This window comes from Podarcis liolepis (genome assembly GCF_965112155.1).
Source record: "Podarcis liolepis genome assembly, chromosome: 14".
Taxonomy (NCBI): domain Eukaryota; kingdom Metazoa; phylum Chordata; class Lepidosauria; order Squamata; family Lacertidae; genus Podarcis; species Podarcis liolepis.
The window spans coordinates 4,388,694-4,411,000 of record NC_139569.1 but is presented as its reverse complement, the minus strand read 5'-3'; the positions used below and the strand labels follow the sequence as shown (position 1 = coordinate 4,411,000).

General features: G+C 46.9%; 1 long non-coding RNA gene across 1 annotated transcript; it reads right to left on the bottom strand.

Annotated features, from left to right (window-relative positions):
• Nucleotides 1-5,444: 5,444 nt before the first annotated feature.
• Nucleotides 5,445-9,909, bottom strand: LOC310693152. The gene is made up of 3 exons (XR_014519017.1): nt 9,602-9,909; nt 8,512-8,624; nt 5,445-6,589 (listed from the first exon to the last, which is right to left on the bottom strand). It is a non-coding gene; the product is annotated as an uncharacterized lncRNA (long non-coding RNA).
• Between the last annotated feature and the right edge of the window lie 12,398 nt (nt 9,910-22,307).

Here is a 22,307-nt window from a genome sequence, read left to right as displayed (position 1 = left end):
CCCAATGTTGCACAGAACCCGGCATGCCAGACAGGCACCCCTGGAGCCCCTTGCTGCTTGGACATTGGTGTTGGGCCTGACAATATGTCAAAGCCATCAGAAGCTCATCATCCAGCACCTCTTGTGGCGGGGAGTTCCGTAAACGATTTACTTGGTCGAGAGAAGTCCTCCTTTCTCTGCGGTTCCTTTGCAAAAGCGAGCGTTAATTTGGCTCGAAACCTTCAGAGGTGCTGAGATGTTCGCAAGTTTCACTGGCTCCCATCTGGGTGGGAAAAGCAGTTTGTGTCCTTTCCAACATGAGCAGGGAGGTGACTTGAAGAAGATTCCACCAAGGATTTCTGCTTCTCGAAAGCCCTTAAAAAACGTTGAAGGTTAGCATGATTAAGGGAGAACGCAAATGTCAGCCCTCCAGTGTAATCAGGGCCCAAGTATCTGCCAGGAACTGACTAAGCCCCTCTTGAAGGCAACAGTTAAAGTGGCCCGTTGCCCACATTCCAGTGTTAATTGCTCCCTTTGCTTAACTGCGCAGGCGAAATGTGCTCCGTGGGCTGGGCTGGGTCCCAAACAAGGGCTTCCTCATGGAACTGGAGAAATGCAATTAGAGCAACAGATCCAGACTTGGGCAAGGAAGAAGGCAGTAGATCTGAAAAGGACCTGGTGCTCCATCCAGCATGGAACACATTCTTAGTCAATGATGGTCAGACAACTAAAGGCAGCACCTATCAAATTTCCTGCATGTGTTGGAAGTTTGGGTGCAACTCAGATTGTTGAGATGGGTTTGTAGATAGAGCGTGGGGCCTTCAGTTTTCCAGATTATCCCTGTACCTTTATTGAGAGAGCCAGTATGGTGTAATGGTTAAGAGCGGTAGTCTCGTAATCTGGGGAACCGGGTTCGCGTCTCTGCTCCTCCACATGCAGCTGCTGGGTGACCTTGGGCCAGTCACACTTCTCTGAAGTCTCTCAGCCCCACTCACCTCACAGAGTGTTTATTGTGGGGGAGGAAGGGAAAGGAGAATGTTAGCCGCTTTGAGACTCCTTAGCTGTCAACTTTTCCCTTTTCTTGCGAGGAATCCTATTCGGAATAAGGAAATTTCCCTTAAAAAAAGGGAAACGTTGACAGCTATGCGTCTTATACATGGGTAGTGCATAGGGTGGGTGTTTGATTGGTTGCTGCTGCAGCTGTTAGTGGCTATTGTGCATGTTATTGGTTGCTGCTTGAATGGCTGGTGTTGATTGGCTGACACTGTGGTAATTGGGCGGGTGACTGGCAGCTTGTGTTGGCGAGGGGACAGATGAGAGGTGGATTTTGCAACACGTGTGGGTAAGCGATTTATGGCAATCCCCCCCCCCAAGCTCAACAACTCAGGGCAATCCTCCGCAAAAAAAAATCAACAACTCTGTGCCACCTCCCTCCATTTCTTAAATTTGAGTCCCCCAAAATAGGGGACGTCTTATACATGGAAAAGTACGGTAAATATCTGGACAAGAGGTGAGAGATCATTGTGGATCTGCCTTCTGAGAACAAAGGGGCAAGCATGGAACTCTTTCCTATCAAGTATGCACTTCTTCCAGTTATGTTGCTGTTTAGTCGTGTCCGACTCTTCGTGACCCCATGGACCAGAGTACGCCAAGCACTCCTGTCTTCCACTGCCTCCCCCAGCTTGGTCAAACTCATGTTCATAGCTTCCAGAACACAGTCCAACCATCTTGTCCTCTGTCGTCCCCTTCTCCTTGTGCCCTCCATCTTTCCCAGCATCAGGATCTTTTCCAGGGAGTCTTCTCTTCTCATGAGGTGGAGCCTCAGCTTCACAACCTGTCCTTCCAGTGAGCACTCGGGGCTGATTTCCTTCAGAATGGAGAGGTTTGATCTTCTTGCAGTCCATGGGACTCTCAAGAGTCTCCTCCAGCACCAGAATTCAATAGCATCAATTCTTCGGCGATCAGCCTTCTTTATGGTCCAGCTCTCACTTCCATACATCACTACTGGGGAAACTATAGCTTTAACTATACGGACCTTTGTCGGCAGGGTAATGTCTCTGCTTTTTAAGATAGAATCATACAATTGTAGAGCTGGAAGGGACCCTGAGGGGCATCTAGTCCAACCCCCTGCAATGCAGGAATCTTTTCGCCAATGTGGGGCTCGAATCCAGGACCCTGAGATTAAGAGCGTATTCTACTGACTGAGCTATCAATGGCTACTCATAAACATATGCTTTCTTGTTTTATAATAAGCCTGAGTCTGAATACTTTTCAACTAAAGGCGTGTGCAGAGCATTTAACTGAAGTTAACTTCTGCCCTTGCATTTAAATGCTTACAGTTTGTGTTTTGTGTGATCTGTACTGTAATTCAAGGCTCACCCATTCATCCAACTTCCCTGCTTTGAAGCATCCCCTCCCCCTCCAGCTGTTTCACCTCATCAACACCTGGAAAAGGGAAAGTTATCCAAAGACTCTTCAGATTAAAACAATATTACCTCTGGGGAAGATTTTAATCATGCTGTAGTGTATATCAAGCTTCTCACTATTTACAGCCTACAAAGATTTATTTATTTCATTTCTAACATTTCGATCCCTGATAATAGCCTCCAGCCCCCAAAATAAAATAAGATGGAAAGCATTTATATGAAACATGCTAATTTATGTATTGGAAATATTTTAGCTGTGAAGTACAAATCGCACACCTTTTCATATTAAATGTGTTCACTGAACTATATATCATTGTATTATAATAATAACAAGTTGTAAATCATAGGAAATGTGAAAAGTTAATTGGAGCGGAGGAGGATTTCAAAGAAGCTTGCAACATGCGTGTTGTACAATGCAAACATTCCAAGAACCATTGAACACCATAAATGTACAGGGAACCCTTTGTGGCTGAAAGTCCGGGGTGTAAATATTTGTTTTGTTTATTTATCGCATTTACACACCACCTTTCCTCTCAGGAGCTTGGAGCGGTGCACAAAGTACCGTATTTTTTGCTCTATAAGACTCACTTTGTCCCTCCTAAAAAGTAAGGGGAAATGTGTGTGCGTCTTATGGGGCGAATGCAGGCTGCACAGCTATCCCAGAAGCCAGAACAGCAAGAGGGATTGCTGCTTTCACTGCGCAGCGATCCCTGTTGCTGTTCTGGCTTCTGAGATTCAGAATATATTTTTTTTCTTGTTTTCCTCCTCCAAAAACTAGGTGCGTCTTGTGGTCTGGTGCGTCTTATAGAGCGAAAAATATGGTGTAGTTGGGTCTGCTAATCAGACCCTTTTATTGTCCCAGGCGCTGCTAATGTCAATATGAGCCTGTAGACAGGAGATCCAATATACTTTTGTTTATTCAACTGAATAAAGCACACAAACATCTCCAAAGAAAGGGAAGGAAAACATTCATTTTTCCTTCTCTCCCCCTTTCTTCCGTCTGCTTTCCAATTGGTTAAGACTTACAGCTTATAGATTTCCCAGAATGCCCATTGGCATGTGAAGGAGGGGAGCACACACATCACATGTGCATATAGTTGAAACAAAAAACAGTGGTACCTCAGGTTAAGTACTTAATTCGTTCTGGAGGTCCGTTCTTAACCTGAACCTGTTCTTAACCTGAAGCACCACTTTAGCTAATGGGCCTCCTGCTGCCGCTGCAGCACGATTTCTGTTCTTATCCTGAAGCAAAGTTCTTAACCTGAAGCACTATTTCTGGGTTAGCAGAGTCTGTAACCTGAAGCGTATGTAACCTGAAGCGTATGTAACCCGAGGTACCACTGTAAAATAAAAAATTAAAATTAAAAAATCAAAAAAATCCTTCCAGTAGCACCTTAGAGACCAAATAAGTGTGCATGCACATGAAAGCTCATACCAATAACTAACTTAGTTGGTCTCTAAGGTGCCTAGGACTTGCTGATCAGAAGGTCGGCAGTTTGAATCCCTGCAATGGAGTGAGCTCCCATTGCTCGGTCCCAGCTCCTGCCAACCTAGCAGTTCAAAAGCACGTCAAAGTGCAAGTAGATAAATAGGTACCACTCCAGTGGGAAGGTAAACGGTGTTTCCGTGCGCTGCTCTGCTTCACCAGAAGGGGCTTATTCATGCTGGCCACATGACCCCGGAAGCTGTACTCCGGCTCCCTCGGCCAGTAAAGCGAGATGAGCGCTGCAACCCCAGAGTCGGTCACGACTGGACCTAATGGTCAGGGGTCCCTTTACCTTTACCTAACAAATAGACAAAGGAAGAGATTCAACTTCAACAGACCAGGTTGATGGACTGCAAACTAGCTTTCTTTATCATAACACTTGATAGGTTCTTCAGCAGGGAAACAGAGACAGCAAGCACAATTTTATACAGAAGTGAATATAGCTGGGTTTTTTTAATATAAAAACAGGATCACTAATCATTCCTGACCCCACATAGTTCTCCTCCTGCCCCATTTATCCTGAGGTAGGTTAGGCTGAGACTTAGTTACTGGCCCCCAAGGTCACCCAGGGAGCTTCATGGCTGATGTGTGGATTTGAACCCTGTTCTGCCAGGTCCTAGTCCAACCCTCCAAGCAATAAACAAATCAACAAATTCATAGAGAAAGATCATAGAATCATAGAATCATAGAGTTGGAAGAGACCACAAGAGCCATCGAGTCCAACCCCCTGCCAAGCAGGAAACACCATCAGAGCACTTCTGACATATGGTTGTCAAGCCTCTGCTTAAAGACCTCCAAAGAAGGAGACTCCACCACACTCCTTGGCAGCAAATTCCACTGTCGAACAGCTCTTACTGTCAGGAAGTTCTTCCTAATGTTTAGGTGGAAGATACATTCACGAAACTCTCAGCAGAACTCACACTCGACTCCTTCCAAGACACAGCAACAAAAGGAAGGCTGTCCGGTCCTCATCCACACTATTCTTTTAAAGCAGTATCATTCCACTTTAAAAACTCATGACTTCCCCCAAGGAATCTTGGGAAGTGTAGTTGTTAGGAGTGCTGAAGGGTGTTCAGGAGACCCCTATTCCCTTCCCAGAACTATAATTCCCAGAGTTCCCTGGTTACAGATAGGTAGCCGTGTTGGTCTGCCATAGTCAAAAAAAAAAAAATCCTTCCAGTAGCACCTTAAAGACCAACTAAGTTAGTTCTTGGTATGAGCTTTCGTGTGCATGCACACTTCTTCAGATACCGATGGACTTCCATTTCATGCAGCTCAATGTGGTGCCTTCCATAGTTCCAGTTACAGATAGGTAGCCGTGTTGGTCTGCCATAGTCAAAATAAAAAAAATCCTTCCAGTAGCACCTTAAAGACCAACTAAGTTAGTTCTTGGTATGAGCTTTCGTGTGCATGTGCACTTCTTCAGATACCTGAAGAAGAAGTATCTGAAGAAGTGTGCATGCACACGAAAGCTCATACCAAGAACTAACTCAGAGTTCCCTGGGAAGAGGGATTAGTTGTTAAACTAAATTTTCCAAATGTGAGTAGGCATATGTTTAAAGGTTAGTTTGCCACCTGAAATATTTTGAATAAAACTTTTTTTCTTTTTTTTTTAATTGTAAAATTGGCTTGGGGAGATTTCCTGCTGACATCACAGCAGACAGCCAATCGGCACTGGGCACAGCCGGTGGATGATTCAGACTTGCAGAACTGTGCCTTGTTGTTATTCCAAACTTGACCCTGGAGAGGTAAGACACACCTGGCTTGACTACAGCTTCTAAGTTCACCCCCCACCCTATAAAAACATTATACATCTCCTTTCACACTGTGGCAAAATAGAGATAGAAAATCGTCAGGAGAAGGCCGACTATTCTGTCTCTTGGAAACAGAGTGGTATTTGGGCTGCCTATCAAGTGTAGCAGGGAGACTCTGGATGCAAAAATAAAACTATGAAAGAGCCTTTATCTGCTTGCAAGACAGAAAAAGGAAATATCTTTTCTTAAGGAGAAGCGGGACTAAGGATGAGGCATGTCTTCCCAGATGTTCTGTTCATCCCTGTGAGTGTGATACAGGATTCAGCCCCCTTTGGGAGCCCTTGGGCCCATTTGCAACGGAATTAATGAATGGGCTGTGGGGAGGGGACCCTGCGGGTGGCACATTAGCAGACGCTGGCATACATCAGCCTAGAGCAAAAGGTTTATTCTGCAGAGTAAATACAGAATTTGAGTGTGTTCAAAAAAAGCCTTTAGGACAGGCTGTTCCAGTGGAAACATTATACAAGGGAGAGTCAGGAAATGGCTTTTGTTGAAAAAGACCTATATTTCCTAATTGGGGAGGGGGAATTCACCTCATTCATTTGCTGGAACAAGGGGCGGTCCATTGAATACTCTGGCAAATGGCATCACCGCTATTGCCCTATTTTTTTTTTAAGCCCTGAATCTGCATTCCCAGCACTGATACTGCGGCTCAATGGACTGGTGATTTGCCAGTATAATGCAGCTTTGTTGTTCATAAGCAGGCGGTTTCCCCAGAAATCTGAGCTTCCTTTGAAAAGCACAACTTTCTAGTCCTCATGGATGCTCGCTAGAAGCGCTGCCGTTTCCTTCTGCTCATATGTTGGGGGAGCCATCGTGCCATAGATGCAAGCTGCATGTGTGGACAAGGCCACCGGTATCTCCCACTTGGCAACAACACAAAGCTGAACAAGTTAATTAAGGCAAAGAATGAAGGACAGAGAGCGTTTCCTTCTAAGCAACGTGCTGCCTTCAGATTTCGCTGCATGTCCCAGCAGGGCTGGGAGCATGCCTTGGGATCATTTCAAGAAGGCGGTCGCTGTTGGCTGAGTTCTTAGCTGTCATCCGAAAAGCTGCTGGGTGAAAACGCTCATTTCCAAAAGGAAACTGTTGGCAAAGGGCGCAGCTGGATTAACCCCCAATAAACACGGGCACTGGGTTCTTAAGAAACTCTGCTACAGCAGCGCTGACTGCCATGGCATTGCCCCTCCACCCAACCCCAGACGAGAAGAGGAATTTGCCTTCTACCAAATATGGCCCCTGGGAGTCTCTCAAGGTGGCCCTCAGATCTCTCCCCAGCCCACACCACCCCTCACTGGCCCATGTTTTTGCTTAGAGCAGTGTTTCCCAACCTTTTTTGGGCAAAGGCACACTTGTTTGATGAAAAAAATCTTGCGGCACACCACCATTACAGCCCCGTGACGTCAGCGCGCAGCGTCACGCCGGGAGGGACGCACGAAAGTGAAAGTTTTCAATTTTTTTCCCTCCCCCTTGCCGGGGAACCTCCAAGCTTTGGGGGTGGGGGGGAGGAGGCAGCAAAGCGAGGGACTGAGGGACGGCGGCAGCTGATGCGGCGGCGGCTGTTGTGGTGGTGGCGGCGATAGCGGGCGGAGGAGGGGGCGGCGGCGGGCCCGAGGTGGCCGGGGGTGGCGGGGGAGGTGGCGGCGGGTGGAGCAGGAGGGCGGCCGAGGCCGGTGAGGGAGTAGGGTTGCCCGGGGCTTGAGGAGCCGTTGCCGGGAGTTGCTGCTGCTGTTGTTGCTGCTGCTGCCCGGACATGCCGGCCTCCTCCTCGTCCGCTGTCTCGCGCTCCTCCCTTTTGCACGCGCTGCCCCGCCACCCCATTGGCTGGGTCCTGTCAGCTGATCCTGTGTTATTTCCTGTGTGTGTGTGTGTGAGGGGAGAATGGAGAGAGAAACCTCGGCACCACCACCGCGGAGCCGCCCCCGTCTCGACGCGGATCCTCGCCGCCGCCGCCTCTCACCGCCCGACTCGCCCGCCTCCCTCCCACGGCACACCAGCCAACGTCTCACGGCACACTAGTGTGCCGCGGAACACCGGTTGGGAAACACTGGCTTAGAGCATGCACCACTCTGGCAAGACAGTCTGTGGGCAGATAGGGTCTCATCCTGCGTACCAGATGGAGCTGGTAAACAGCTGCCCTGGACACAGAATTGACCTGCGCCTTCATGGACAGCTGTGACCCCAAAATGACTCCCAGGCTGCGCACCTGGTCCTTCGGGGGCACAGTTACCCCATTCAGGACCAGGGAGTCCCCCACACCCGCCCGCCCCCTGTCCCCCAAAAACAGTACTTCTGTCTTGTCAGGATTCAACCTCAATCCATTAGCTGCCATCGATCCTCCAACCGCCTCCAGGACCTTCACTGCCTTCACTGGTTCCGATTTAAAAGAGAGGTAGAGCTGGGTATCATCCGTATATTGATGGACACCCAGCCAGCTCTACTCCCTAGTGGAAGCTCAGGTGGCCTCTGAGACAAAGCCGATATTCCCACAGCATGCTGGTTAAATAAATTGTTGATTCCAAAGCGGTTATCTGAGAGTGCCAAGCCTTATGTTCTCACGAGCAAAAAATGAATGGCTGTAGCTCTGTGGCAGATCACTTGCTTTGACTGCAGAAAGGACACGAAGTTTGACCATTGGCTTCTTCAGGTAGGGTTGGGGAAGTCTTCTAAAACTGATGTTATGAGAAAAATTATAACGGTGACTAGAGCTGTCAGCCAGCATAGAACAGGAACAGGGGAACCTCTGGCCCCTCCAGATGTTGCTGGATTATAAACAGGGGTCAGAAATCTATCTGGGAAAGGATACATCAAAATGGTGTGCTCAACACACAATTTTTAGCTTATAGCTAAAACTGCATTCTGTTGGTTTCACTGTGACATTCCTCTGCTATCTCTCCTTTCCGCAACACTTCATGCTCCCTTTGGAAGGTTGAGTTGGGAGTGCAAATGCATTATGAAATAAAACTGTCTTATTGGACAAAACCCTTAAAGGGATGAAGTATAAGCTGAGCCTGTTTGACTAGGAGCCAAATTGCACGGGACGTTCCAGTAAGGGCACTGCTTCTGACACAGGGCAGGTGATGGCACAGTGATGTCACTGGAGGTCCCCACCACTGTGCCCATATTGCAGAAAGCACCCAAGAGTTTCAGAAACAGCAGGGAAAAATTATGGAGCCAGCACTGGCTGGTGGCAGTTGTCTCTTGATAGCATCCAGCTACGAAATGTTAAGGCAAAGCAAGCGAAGCCTTTGAGAAACCAGGCCAGAGCATCTGACAGCCACCATCTCCCTCCTCTTCCCCCTTCTTGCCTATTTATTTTTCCACTCCTGATGTGAAAAGTCACCCTGAATGACATGCATGAGAAACCAGGCAGGGCGGGGGACCCCCACCTTACGCCACCCGCTTTCAGGCGGGCTCAAAAGCTTTCGTGGGCCCGTTTGCGCCCCTCCAACCCACCTCTCCCCCGCCCCACGGCAACAATGGCGGCTGCAGTGGCAGCTCTGCGAGGGGCTTGTTTGCCGTTGCCGGGGAAAGAAGAATGTGTTGGGCCAGGGGGCTGACCCACTCCTGCCACCAAAGAGAGAGAAATCTTAGCCTTGAAGGAGTCACCACTGAATTCCATTCAAGGGACAGAAAAGAAGCGAAATCCTTTTAAAGAGAGCCCAAGAATGCTTCTCTCTGGCTTTTGTCTCGCTCTGCTTGGCTTTCATGCAACGAGGCTAAGGAAGCCGCCCCAATACATTAACCAGTTTAACTTGTTGGTGACCCTTTTTTTGTGCTGAGGACACAATGGGGATCCTCTCCAGCTTTTTCTTCTTCTTCTTCTTTTTCAATAGATTGGCCCCCCGTTGTTCCCTCTCCCTCCTGCCTCCCTTTCTCTGGGTCTCCTCACCAACCTTTCTCAGGCTCCTCTTTGAGGGGCCTATTCAATGCCACCGCTCTGCGTTTCCGTAGAGAATTTCCCCCCTCCAGGAACCTTCCCTTCATACAAGGACGGATTGTTCCATTCACTGCTGCCCGTTGGGACATCGCCTCCCATCGACATGAAGGAAGTTTAGCGGCAGGATCGAAATTTGTAAGTTTCTAAAATGACGCCTTGCATGGAGAAAGCAGGTGGAGAAAGGTTTTGCTCCCTCTCTTCCAACACTAGAACTCCTGGGCATCCAGTGATGCTGAATGTTGGAAGACTCAGGAAAGATAAAAGAAATGGCTTCTCTTTCTTTCTTTTAAAATACAGTTGAACCTTGGAAGTCAAACGGAATCTGTTCCAGAAGTCCGTTCAACTTCCAAAATGTTTGAAAACCACATCGTGGCTTCTGATTGGCTGCAGGAAGCTCCTGCAACCAATCAGAAGCCTTGTCGAACATCAGGTTCCAAAAGAACATTTGCAAACCGGAACAATCACTTCCGGGTTTGCGGGCGTTCCTGGGCGTTCAGGATCCAAGGTACGACTGTAAAGTTATATCAACACTTTTCACAACACGAAAAAAGACAAGCTAATCTACATGAAAAATAACAAAGAAAAGAAAAGAAATAGGAGAATACAGGAAGGATCCTATCTCGCAAATCTTTCTTAAATTTGTCCCATACAGAAAAGGTGTGTCTTATTAGCTGTTACCTGGGAGCCTCCCTCTCTTCTCCCAGCCTCTCACCCTGAGAGATCTCCCCTTCCCTGTTGTCTCACAGAGCCTCCTTCAGACTGAGAGCCAGTGTGGTGTAGTGGTTAAGAACAGTCGACTCGTAATCTGGGAAACCGGGTTCACGTCTCCGCTCCTCCACATGCAGCTGCTGGGTAACCTTGGGCGAGTCACACTTCTCTGAAGTCTCTCAGCCTCACTCACCTCACAGAGTGTCTGTTGTGGGGGAGGAAGGGAAAGGAGATTGTTGGCTGCTTTGAGACTCCTTAGGGTATTGATAAAGCGGGATAGCAAATCCAAACTCTTCTTCTTCTTCTGTACATCCCCTTCATGCAGTTCTTACCTAAATACAACAAGAAAAAAATGATGAATGTTGGAAGACTCAGGACAGGTAAAAGAAACGATTTCTTCATGTAGGCCAGAGTTGGCCTGTGGAATCTATGGAATAGGAGGCACTGAGGACCACCAACTTAGATGGCTCTCAAAGAGGATTGGACAAATTCATGGAGGTCTGTTGATGGCTCCTAGCCATCATGGCTGCGCTTGGCCTCCATGGTTGGAGGCAATATTGATTCTGAATGCCAGGTGCTGGAGACCCCAGGAGGGGAGAGGGCTTCTGTGCTCAAGTCCCGCTTGTGAGTTTCCCACAGGCATCTGATTGGCCACTGTGAGAACAGGATGCTGGACTAGATGGGCTCTTGGCCTGATCCAGCCAGCAGGCTCTTCTTTCCTCCTGGAAAGACCCCAAAGGCCCATTACTGATGGGATTGCAAGGGAATGTTTGAGTTCTGGCTCTTCCCGAGCATCTAATGCAACACAGAAGGGCTTTTAAGAGGCCAAGCTAAGCACGATCCTTTTGATAAGGTCTGGTTCCCATGTATCTTGCTATGTAAACAGAAGTGATGTCAGTGTCGGACCTCCAGACTCTCACACTTAATTAGGCCATCAATAGCAGAAGCCTTGGTGCTGCATTCAACAGTTCAGTTCTTTGGCAGTGCCCCTGATCAGGTTTCTTTCTTGTATATGTGATTGGCAGAAGCTTGTCACACTCTACAGGTCTTGATCGATGACATTTTATCGTAAAACCATATATATGGATTGTTTGAAATCCAGTTGTGCTTCCAAGTTCATATCTGACCTCATCTCTGGTTCGCTAGCTGTTTCGTCTTTATTACCTGCTCAGCAGTTTAGAAACAACCACCACCAAATTGGATTATTTGTTGTTATACAGTGGTACCTCAGGTTGTTATGTTGTTATACAGTGGTACCTCTGGCTATACAGTGGTAATTCGGGTTAAGTACTTAATTCGTTCTGGAGGTCCGTTCTTAACCTGAACCTGTTCTTAACCTGAAGCACCACTTTAGCTAATGGGGCCTCCTGCTGCTGCTGCGCTGCCGCCGCACGATTTCTGTTCTCATCCTGAAGCAAAGTTCTTCACCCAAGGTACTATTTCTGGGTTAGTGGAGTCTGTAACCTGAAATGTCTGTAACCTGAAGTGTCTGTAACCCGAGGTACCACTGTATTTTAATTCCATGCAAGCTGGTGGGTGGGGTTCTCTCCTTGCCTCACACATACAAGAAAAGCGACTCTGTGAGACAGGTCAGACCAGGGGGGGCAACTTGAATAAAATATTGGGGGGCCCAGGTATGCCCCGTCCCAAATAATCAGTCACATTTTTATCAGTCACACATAAACCATTTGAATGGCAATGCCCATCAATTTTGGGGAGCCCAGCCCCCTGAAATATTTTATTGGGGGAGTGAAGGGCCCCTGGCCCCTAGGAGTTATCTCCTATGAGTCAGACTGAGAGACAGAGAGCGGCCTAAGGGCACCCAGTGAGCTTCATGGCTGAGGGGGAATTTCAGCCCAGCTCCCAAAGTCCCTCTCCCGTGTCTTAGTTGCCTAACAATCCATCCCTCTTCACAGAGAATTCTGGGAATTGTAGCTCTGGGAGGGCAATAGGGAGGTCTCCTAACAACACTCAGCACCCTTAACAGACTACAACTCCCAATATGCTTTGGCGGGGGCGAGGGGGAACCATGACGGCTTAAAGTGGAATTGGAGAGTTTTCAATATACGGTCGTACCTTGGTTGTCAAACAGAATCTGTTCCCGAAGTCCGTTCAACTTCCGAAAACATTTGACAACCAAGGCGTGGCTTCTGATCGGCTGCAGGAGCTTCCTGCACTCCATCGGAAGCCGCGTTGGACGTTCGAGTTCCAAAGGACGTTTGCAAACCGGAACACTCCCTTCTGGGTTTGTGGCGTTTGAGAGCCAAAACGTTCGAGTCGCAAGGCGTTTGGGACCCAAGGTATGACTGTATGGTATAAATGTGGCCTCTAAGATATGCAGCCACAATCTGTGCATTGTGCTCCACCCCAAAGAAGGCAAAACCCTAGGAAGGCAGAAATAAATAAAAACACATGCAAACATTGCACATGTGTTCAAAATCCATTGTTCTCTTTTACTCTCCTTCCCTTTCCCAACCAGGCCAGCTACATCCACCTGTTCTTTTCTAATCCTGCACTGAGCCACAAACCCCTTTTGAAGCAGGACAGGTGGCAAGGAGGCAGCAGGCAGGGTGGGGCAGGTGGGGGTCATTTGCGTTCCTTTGTCTCGTGTGCTGCGTGTGGCTCCCCACAGAAAGCTAGCAAACAAGCCCAACTAAAATAACAATAAAGTGAGCAGCATAGTTGGGTGTCCGGATACAGAGTGGAGAAGCAAGGGGCTTCATTTGCGACGTTTTTGCCTACAGGGCTGGACAAGAAGCTTGCATGCTTTTGTGTGTGAGGTACAGGATGAGACCCCACTTACAATCCAGGCAGCTGGTGTGCAGGGAAGAGAAACCTTATCCCTGCGTGGGCCGCGAAATACGGTAAACGTTTTCACTACAGGGAAGGGCTGTCGCCCAGTAAGCAGAGTATCTCCTTTGCATGCAGAACATCCCAGGTGGAAGGCACCATGTTGGCTTTTCCTCCAATAAAGTAGAACAACAGAGTTGGAAGGGACCATGAGGGTCATCTAGTCCAACCGCCTGCAATGCAGGGATCTTTTGCCCAATGTGAGGCTCAAACCCATGAGATTCAGAGCCTCATGCTCTACCGATGGAGCTATGCATAGTTCCCTGCTGCTTATATATTTCAAGTGGTGGCCTGCATCATTTACAAAATGCTTTAAAATGGGATTAAGCCAGACTTCACCGGCCTGGTGGCCTCCAGATGTTTGGCACTACAACTTCCATCACCCTGACCATTGGCTGTTGTGGCTGAGGCTGATGGGAGTTGTAGTTCAAAACGTCACAAGGGCACCGGGTTGGTGAAGGAGGGTTTTTTTTTATAATAATTTTTATTGCATTTTCAATTTTATCATAATCCCAGTTTCAATACACAAATCAATAAACTCAAACATTGCTCTATCTGAGCATCGACATCCTCCCGCCCCTCTTTCTGACTTCCATTACTTTATTCTTAGCCTTTCTATAACCACTTTTTTACCTTCTCTCCTATTTTTGTATTTCCCCTCATTAAATGTAAATCAGTTCCTTATATTCTCATTACAAAACATTTCAACTCAAACCTACAAACGTTTTCAGACGTTTACAATGTTCTTTCATATATAATATAAATTTGCTCCAGTCCTTTTGAAACAGTTCGTCACGCTGATTCCGGATCTTCCCCGTCAGCTTTGCCAACTCTACGTATTCCACCATCTTACTCTGCCATTCTTCCAATGCTGGAAGTTCCTGAAGTTTCCATTTCTGAGCCAGGAGTATCCTTGCAGCCGTTGTTGCATACATAAACAAATTCACATCTTTTTTGGGAATTTCTTCTCCAATTAAACCTAACAAAAACGCCTCGGGTTTTTTATTGAAATTGTATTTAAAAACCTTTTTTAATTCATTATATATTATGTCCCAGTAGGCTTTCACCTAGGTACACATCCACCACATATGAAGGAAATTCCCCTGAAGGAGGTTCAGCCTACTAACAGTTATTACCTGTGGTGGCGAGTTGGACCCCCTTCCCCACATTTTAGAGGCAGTGTACCTGGAAAGTAGCCTCAAACCCTATTTGCAATTGTGCTGTCACATCAAGTCAAACCTTGGGTACCAAAATCAGATTTCACACAGGTGCCTCTTACTAGATTTACAAGTTTATATACAGATCCCTGGCAGGGCTCCTAATACAGGCCTGCGTCAGGTTTTCTGCTAGGCCAGGGATGGTGAATCCATGGCTCTCTAAGATGCTGTTGGCCTTGCAATGCCCATCATTCCCATGTTGGCTGGGGCTGATGGGATTTGGAGTCCAACAGCACCTAGAAGGCAACAAGTTCCCCAACCAAAGGAAGAGAGGCAGCAGAGGAATCTGGAACCTGGGTCATTGTTCAAGGTACGGTGCACAGTTATCTCACAGCAAAGGTAAAGGGACCCCTGACCATTAGGTCCAGTCATGATTGACTCTGGGGTTACGGCGCTCATCTCACTTTATTGACCGAGGGAGCCGGCGTACAGCTTATCTCACAGTACCTGAATGCAAAGTGTGATCTCTGTGGCCGGTTTGGGTCCTGAATTTCGTGCTGAAGAAGATGTTCTGCAGGGAGAAGAGGCAACGGCCTTTGCTGCATGCATTCATCTGCTCTGGGTTCAGCAGACAGTCACATTTTCAGCCCAAGCCAAAAACCAGAGCCGACGCCTGGAGGGGAAGTCTGGGGAGGGGACGTGCGCCTGGAGTCCACCGTATTCTCTAGGGAGCTGCCCTCTGGTGAAACAATTAGTCAGAGATGAAAGGGGGTGTCTCCTGCCCTCCAGAAGGGCCTGCTGCTGCTGCTGGCATGTGTGCTCTCCAGAGCCAGCGCAGTAAAAATACGGTCTGCACACCAACCGCAATCACTGTCTTTTGCCCGCAGCTAAAGAGGGAAACTTTTGGTAATTCATTTATGTGGGGCCTTGAAGACTGGAAGGCTTTGTGGAGCTGACAGCCCACAGACCGTGGACATGCCAAGCTAGACAGACAGGGCATTGTGGCCGACACTGTGTAGCAATGGCAAAGAGCAGGTTGGCAATGCGGCGAAAGCAGCAGCTGGCCTGACAGGGACCCGAACATCTGTCTGATGTTTCTCCAGTCATTTGGGAGATTTCCAGAGGGCTGTTGCCAAGGCACTGGGAGAGAGGACGTCCTTCTGGTCTGTTGTCCTTTTGAAAAGGGTCTTTGATTTGTATCTGCATTCCTATTTCAGCATCTCTGCAGATAAGGCTCCATGTAGTGTGTTTCCTCCAGGGATTTTAAGCATTCTGAATACAGAATCCTTAAAAATTAAGATTGCGCCCATCTCTCTCTCTCTCTCTCTCTCTCTCTCTCTCTCCCCCCCTTCCTTGACCCCAGCTTGCTAAAAGAACCAGCATTTTGCCACAATGAGTTTAGATTAAATGAAAGGTTAATGGCTTCTAAAATTCCACATGGAACTACCTTGTGTTAAAATCTGGGAGTATCGCAAATCTCTTACAAAAAAAAAGCATTTCTGTTTCATATGTGAAAATTCCCACACCCTTATTAACTGGACAACATTGGTTTCCAGATCTAAGCAGCCCAAACCTTCATGTGGACATGAACTTTTCGTCCAATATATTGTTGCAAGCATTGTATGAGAGAATCTAGGCTTTTGTTTAGCACATTGATTTATTTGATACACCGATAGATTGAAGCTGCTTGCCTAAATGAGCAGCGATGGCCTTGGATGGCTGATAGCAAATCTCATTTGCTTTGATGAGGGCTAGAAAGGAGTTTGGAATGCAGCCACCCAAGGAAACATTAAATATTGTTAGAAGCATGCTACATATTGTTAAGGCACTTGGGATATTTTGTGGATTTGTTCCCAGAGAAATAAATAAGTCTGGGCTTTATTTCCCTAACTGGTTGGCAAGAAGGCTGCTTGGGAATAGAGACCTCAAAAGCATGCTTTTTGCTTTTGAGAAACTGATGCTGTTTCCAAAACAGCTTCTCTGCTTGACTACAGTCTTCAGCTTATTGGCAGGCATCCTCAGGACATGCACTCATCTATAACAATCATCATTCAGTGTGCAGAATCAGCAGTAGATACTGTAGTGTCTGGATGATACCCCGGCTGGGTCCCTTCCAGACCTCCTTGGAATCTAGTAGAAGAGGCTGCTGAACAAGTTCCGGGCTTTGGCTGGCCAGTTAAGTATTGTGATTTGACATATCCAAAGAACTTGCTCTGTTGCCATAGAGACAAAGGGGCGGGGCTTTTCCCACCTCACCTAACTGGATGCCACACCATCCTAGGATGGAGAACAAGAGGCCAAGAGACCTGTGTATAGGAGAGTTGTGTGTGAGTTTTGAGCAAGGCTGGAAGTGGGGACATCGAGACATGTCTGCCCTGTGCTGAACCCAAGCTTCTAGCTTGGGGTTCCCTTGGAACCCTTATGGGGAAGCAGGATATTTTTGGGTGTTAATGCTGTGAGCCTCTCCATCCTACACTCAGGCTGTATATATGTATAAAGAAAACCATGTATCCTAAAGACTCCACAGTCTCCATTGACCTTCATTCCAAGGAAACCAAAATCGCAGTAATCATAGGCACCGCTGGAGTCTCTGGCTGCCTGGAGATTGGGGATGAACACAACAGTAGGTTACACAAGCACACTCACCCACATAGTGCCGTGTTTGTGCTTTCCCTCAGGAGCTGTCTCTTATCTGCAGCCATCCCAATGTTGCTGGACTCCAACTCCCGTCAGCTGCCTCTACCACGGCCAACTGTCAGGGATGATGGGAGTTGTGATCTAAAGCACAGAGATGGCACCAGCTCAGGGAAGGGCTGCCTTAGAAGAACACAACTGGTTCTGTGCTATTTCTGACCTCGAGGCCTCACCAAAATGTGTTTGGCAGCACAGCTCATTCTCCTGCGTGAATTATCTCCGAGCCTCCACACTTGAAATGTGCATCCAGCTTATTCCAGGAATAGAGTCCACACTTGTGACTTGGCTCGTCATGAAATGCTCAGCTCCCAGGGCTATCAACCGACAGTGTGCTTCTAGCTAGCAAACAGCCCTGCCTTGAGAGGATTTATCAAGGAATTAACCCAGTTAACAATGCAGTACTATGGATGTTTACCCAGATGTGCATCCCACTGAGTCTAATGGAGCCCACCTCATTTATTACAACATTTTGACAGAGGTAGCGTTTGGCTAAAGGTCTTCAGAAGACGGCAGTTTCTTTCCGCTAAATAACAAAAGACAAAGCTTTTTATGCATAGCTTGAGAGATAATCTTAAACACATTTCTCCAATCAGGAGATACAACAAGATTCTTGCAGGGGGACGTTTGGCAATCCAATATCCTTTGGGGGCTTCCTATAAGGGTAGTTGCTTAGGCATCACTTAAGAAGAGAGGGGAGGACGCAGATTTGCAGGACATGAGCGCATGATTGTGTGCACACATGCACACAAAATTTAGAATAATCACTGCCTTTTAAATAGAAATGCATGACATCTTGCCATAGTGGGGAACTGTGTGCCATAGAATCATAGAATCTTTGAGCTGCACCTACATGGATGGAAATGATCAGGAAGATAAAGAAGCCTCTGACTCAGATGCTGAAGTAGATCAGGGTCTTTTCCAGGGAGTCTTCTCTTCTCATGAGGTGGCCAAAGTATTGGAGCCTCAGCTTCAGGATCTGTCCTTCCAGTGAGCACTCAGGGCTGATTTCCTTCAGAATGGAGAGGTTGGATCTTCTTGCAGTCCATGGGACTCTCAAGAATCTCCTCCAGCACCAGAATTCAAAAGCATCAATTCTTCGGCGATCAGCCTTCTTTATGGTCCAGCTCTCACTTCCATACATCACTACTGGGGAAACCATAGCTTTAACTAAACAGAGCATGAGTGAGGAAGCTGTGGCCCAAGATGCTGCTGGACTCCAGCTCCCATCAGCCCCAGCCAGCACAGCCAATGAAATAACACGATACCCTCACATTTTATTTGCTTATTTGGATATCTAAACTGCTTAAAGAGTACTTAATTTTATAGCTTGGAACAACAAACCTATTAAGAAAAGAAGGATACATCAAATAGAAGGCTGTCCTCTGTAAAGTAGGATACAGGGCCATCCTAGGCACACCTCTGGCCGTCTTTAGTCCGAATCAATGCTGTTCTTACATCATACTATTGTAATGAGTTTGGCAGGGTCAGTTTGGATGATGCCATGGGGTCCCTTCCAAACTTGCTATCCTGAATCTGTGAGGGCAGGGTCTATAAGAGGAAACCTGTCAGACCAGTTCCTTTGTCTAAGTACTGACATCTGCATCTTAAAAGAGCTTGTTCTGTTGCCATAGAGACAGATCTGTGGGCATTTCCCCACCTCACCTGGCTAGATGCCACAGTCATCCTAAGATGGAGAACAATGGGGGGGTGGAGTTGTTGTTGCGTGTGAGCTTGACTGATGCTGGAAGCTAGAGACCCAGAGGCAGGCCTTGCTCTGTGCTGGGCAGTGGTCTCCTCTGGAAACTTGAGGGAGAAGCAAGATCTACTGAGGGGATAATGCTCTGTGCCCCCGTAGCCTCTTGGAACTTGGAGATTGAGGTCTGCACAACAGTATTTTAGCCAATGGCAGGTGGCAAAAAAGACAGTAAACATTTGGAAAACTAGTTATAGGTAGGTAGCCGTGTTGGTCTGCCATAGTCGAAACAAAATAAAAAAAATCCTTCCAGTAGCACCTTAGAGACCAACTAAGTTTGTTACAGTATTGGTATGAGCTTTCATGCGCACGCACACTTCTTCAGATACTGGGCATGTGGCAGGTGGAATGGGAGTAATTACGGGTCTAAAAACAGCCAGTTCATCAACATGCCATATGTCTCCCACATTGCTGCAGCTTAATATATTTTTTTATCATTCATCACAAAGTGACTGTGCTCATTATATCCATCTCCATTTCCACTGAGAAATGATCTTCGTATAACACTGGGATGCATTAAGGAAGAGACATCTGTTTGCCAGGCTGGTAAACGCAAATGTTTGGTTTACACTGTGCCTGCAGATTTCTTCTTTTTAACTTAAAATGGCACGAGTCCCTTGCAAAGTGCCCAGCAAGTCGTTTAAGTAACAGAGTCCTGGTCAGTTCAAGGAGAATTTCCAGGGTCTGCCTTTGGAGATATGATCAATATAAGGTTGGTGCCTTATGCCAACTGCAAGCAGCTCCAGTCACTAGGGTCAAGCCTGATAAAAACTGTGGTCTAAAAACATCTGGGTAGCCACATGTTCCCTTATGCAAAAGGGGCTGAGGTTCAACCACTGACATCTCCAGGCATGGCTGCAAATGTCCCAAATGAAACTCTGGAGAATCAGTGTAAACAACACTCAGGGATGGATTAAGACCTTTAGAGGCCCCAAGCACCTAAAATATTTTGGTGCACCCATATGTATATCTATTTCAAATTGTAAACAATAAGAAACCATAAAATAAAAAAAAATTTTTTGAAATGAAATGAAACCTACAGTAAGATGGAAAATGTTTGGTTTTATATACTTCCACTTTATTTATATTTGATCATTTTTCTCCTACTTTCTCTAATTGCAAAGCCTCTGATTAGATTCTCAAAACTTATGTAACACATCTGCTTCTATGCTTGGTGGAGATAAGGCACCCAGCCTGCCTTGTTGCGTAGTTGTTCTGTTGGGATTTTTAATAGATTTCAACTGATAAAATGAACGCTCAGCTGAGCAACTTGTGACCATTAATGTTAAAAATCTGGCAATGGGAAATTTATTTGTTGCCCCCGCCCTTCCCTTGATGCCCTAAGCATGTGCTTATTTTGCTTAATGGTTAATCCAACCTTTGCAACACTTAGTGAACCAATGGGTCTGACCGCATGCAGTTCTGGTTGCCTCACTTGAAAATGGATATTGTAGAGTTGGAAAAGGGCAATGAAAATTATCAAGGGGAGGGCGTGACGGCCCTTTGTGGGAGCCAGTTCCATAGTTTAACTCTGCACTATGTGACATCATACATTTGTATCTTGCTTTTCCACCCAGCTGTTCAAGGTTGTGAACATTATCCTCTTCTCTCCCCGCTTTTATATTTGCAAGGCAGGCTTCACTACAGTTGATGCATGTACATTTGTTGTTGTTTAGTCGTGTCCGACTCTTCATGACCCCCTGGACCAGAGCATGCCAGGCACTTCTGTCTTCCACTGCCTCCCACAGTTTGGTCAAACTCATGCTGGTAGCTTCGCGAACACTGTCCAACCATCTCGTCCTCTGTCGTCCCCTTCTCCTTGCGCCCTCCATCTTTCCCAACATCAGGGTCTTTTCCAGGGAGTCTTCTCTTCTCATGAGGTGGCCAAAGTATTGGAGCCTCAGCTTCAGGATCTGTCCTTCCCGGGAGCACTCAGGGCTGATTTCCTTCAGAATGGAGAGGTTTGATCTTCTTGCAGTCCATGGGACTCTCAAGAGTCTCCTCCGGCACCAGAATTCAAAAGCATCAATTCTTTGGTGATCAGCCTTCTTTGTGGTCCAGCTTTCACTTCCATACATCACAACTGGGAAAACCATAGCTTTAACTATACAGACCTTTGTCGGGAAGGTGATGTCTCTGCTTTTTAAGATGCATGTACAGAAGCAGCAGTTATTCTCAATAGGGTGGGATGGGGAGTGCAGCGGCCCTAATTCACATACAGCGTCTGACGCCCAGGAAATCCTGTTGGCAGCCTTGGAAAGACCTCCTTGGGTGACCTAATCACACCTTGTTTGCCTCTTATGCTGAACCCTATGAAACTCACTGGGTGACTTACACCAGTCACATCTCCCAGACGAATTTACCTCGCAGAGTCATGGAGCGGGAATAAAATGAAGGTGGAGGAAAACCATGCAGCCATCCATGGTGACCATCATCCAGCCACAATTTGACCCTCTAGCCCCAGAGTATGGCCTACTACTCTTTCCAGAGGGATGTTTTTGTTGAATGGTTACTTTAAATGTAAAGGTTCATCATTGTTCCACTCCATGTGTATGTCTTTAAGGGGCCAGAGCAAGGGCCAGAGCAAGATAACGAGACCCAGCTTTACAGCTGTGTAACATAGCAGGTGCTGCTGAGTTGTATTTGATTAAGGTGTGTCAGCATTTGGGTAGAGTATATAAGGAGCAGCACCTAGCTCTCCCATTACCCTGGGGGATGGGTTGGTGGTTGGGTCTGGTTTGTTGATGTATTTAGTGTTAATGGAGTTTTTGTTTTTCTTATTAAAACCTTCTTTAAGTTATTTTTGAGTCCTTTCTTTTTAATGCATGATCTCCCCAGCAAGCTCTCTGCAGCGTCACTATACTGCAAAAAGCCAACATCTTTGGTTATGGGCCCAGCTGCTGAGTGGATGACTGCATATTTTTGGACTCTGAGAAAGGTTTGAAAACTCCTTCTCCTGTTAGCGTAGTTTTTGTGGGACTGGAAGAGTTCCAGAATGGTTGACCGAGTTCCTGAAGCTGAGAAGGCTCTGGTCTTCCCACAGCTAACAGATGAGAACTATAGTTTATGGTCTTTTCGGGTGGAGGCACTTTTGACCTCTAGAGAAGTATGGACCTATGTAACTGATGACCCTCCTGACCCTGTAACTAATGCTTGGTCGAAAGGAGATGCAAAAGCCAGGGCGATAATTAATTTGGCAGTCGGCGACCAGCAAGTAGTCTATATAAGAAATAAGAAAACTGCCAAAGAAATGTGGGACAGTCTTGCAGCAGTGCATGTTAGAAAAGAGTCAGCGTCTGCATTGACGTTTTTCAAGCAGTTGTACCAGACGAAGTTGCAGCCTGGTGGTGATTTGGCAGCACACTTGAGACGTCTGGAGGCAATACGCGGCGAGTTAATTCGAAGGGACATGGAGATACCTGATATTCAGTATATTTTTATCATTCTATGTTCCCTTAATGAGGACTTTGATGGTATAGCTAGCCAGATATCTGCCGTTC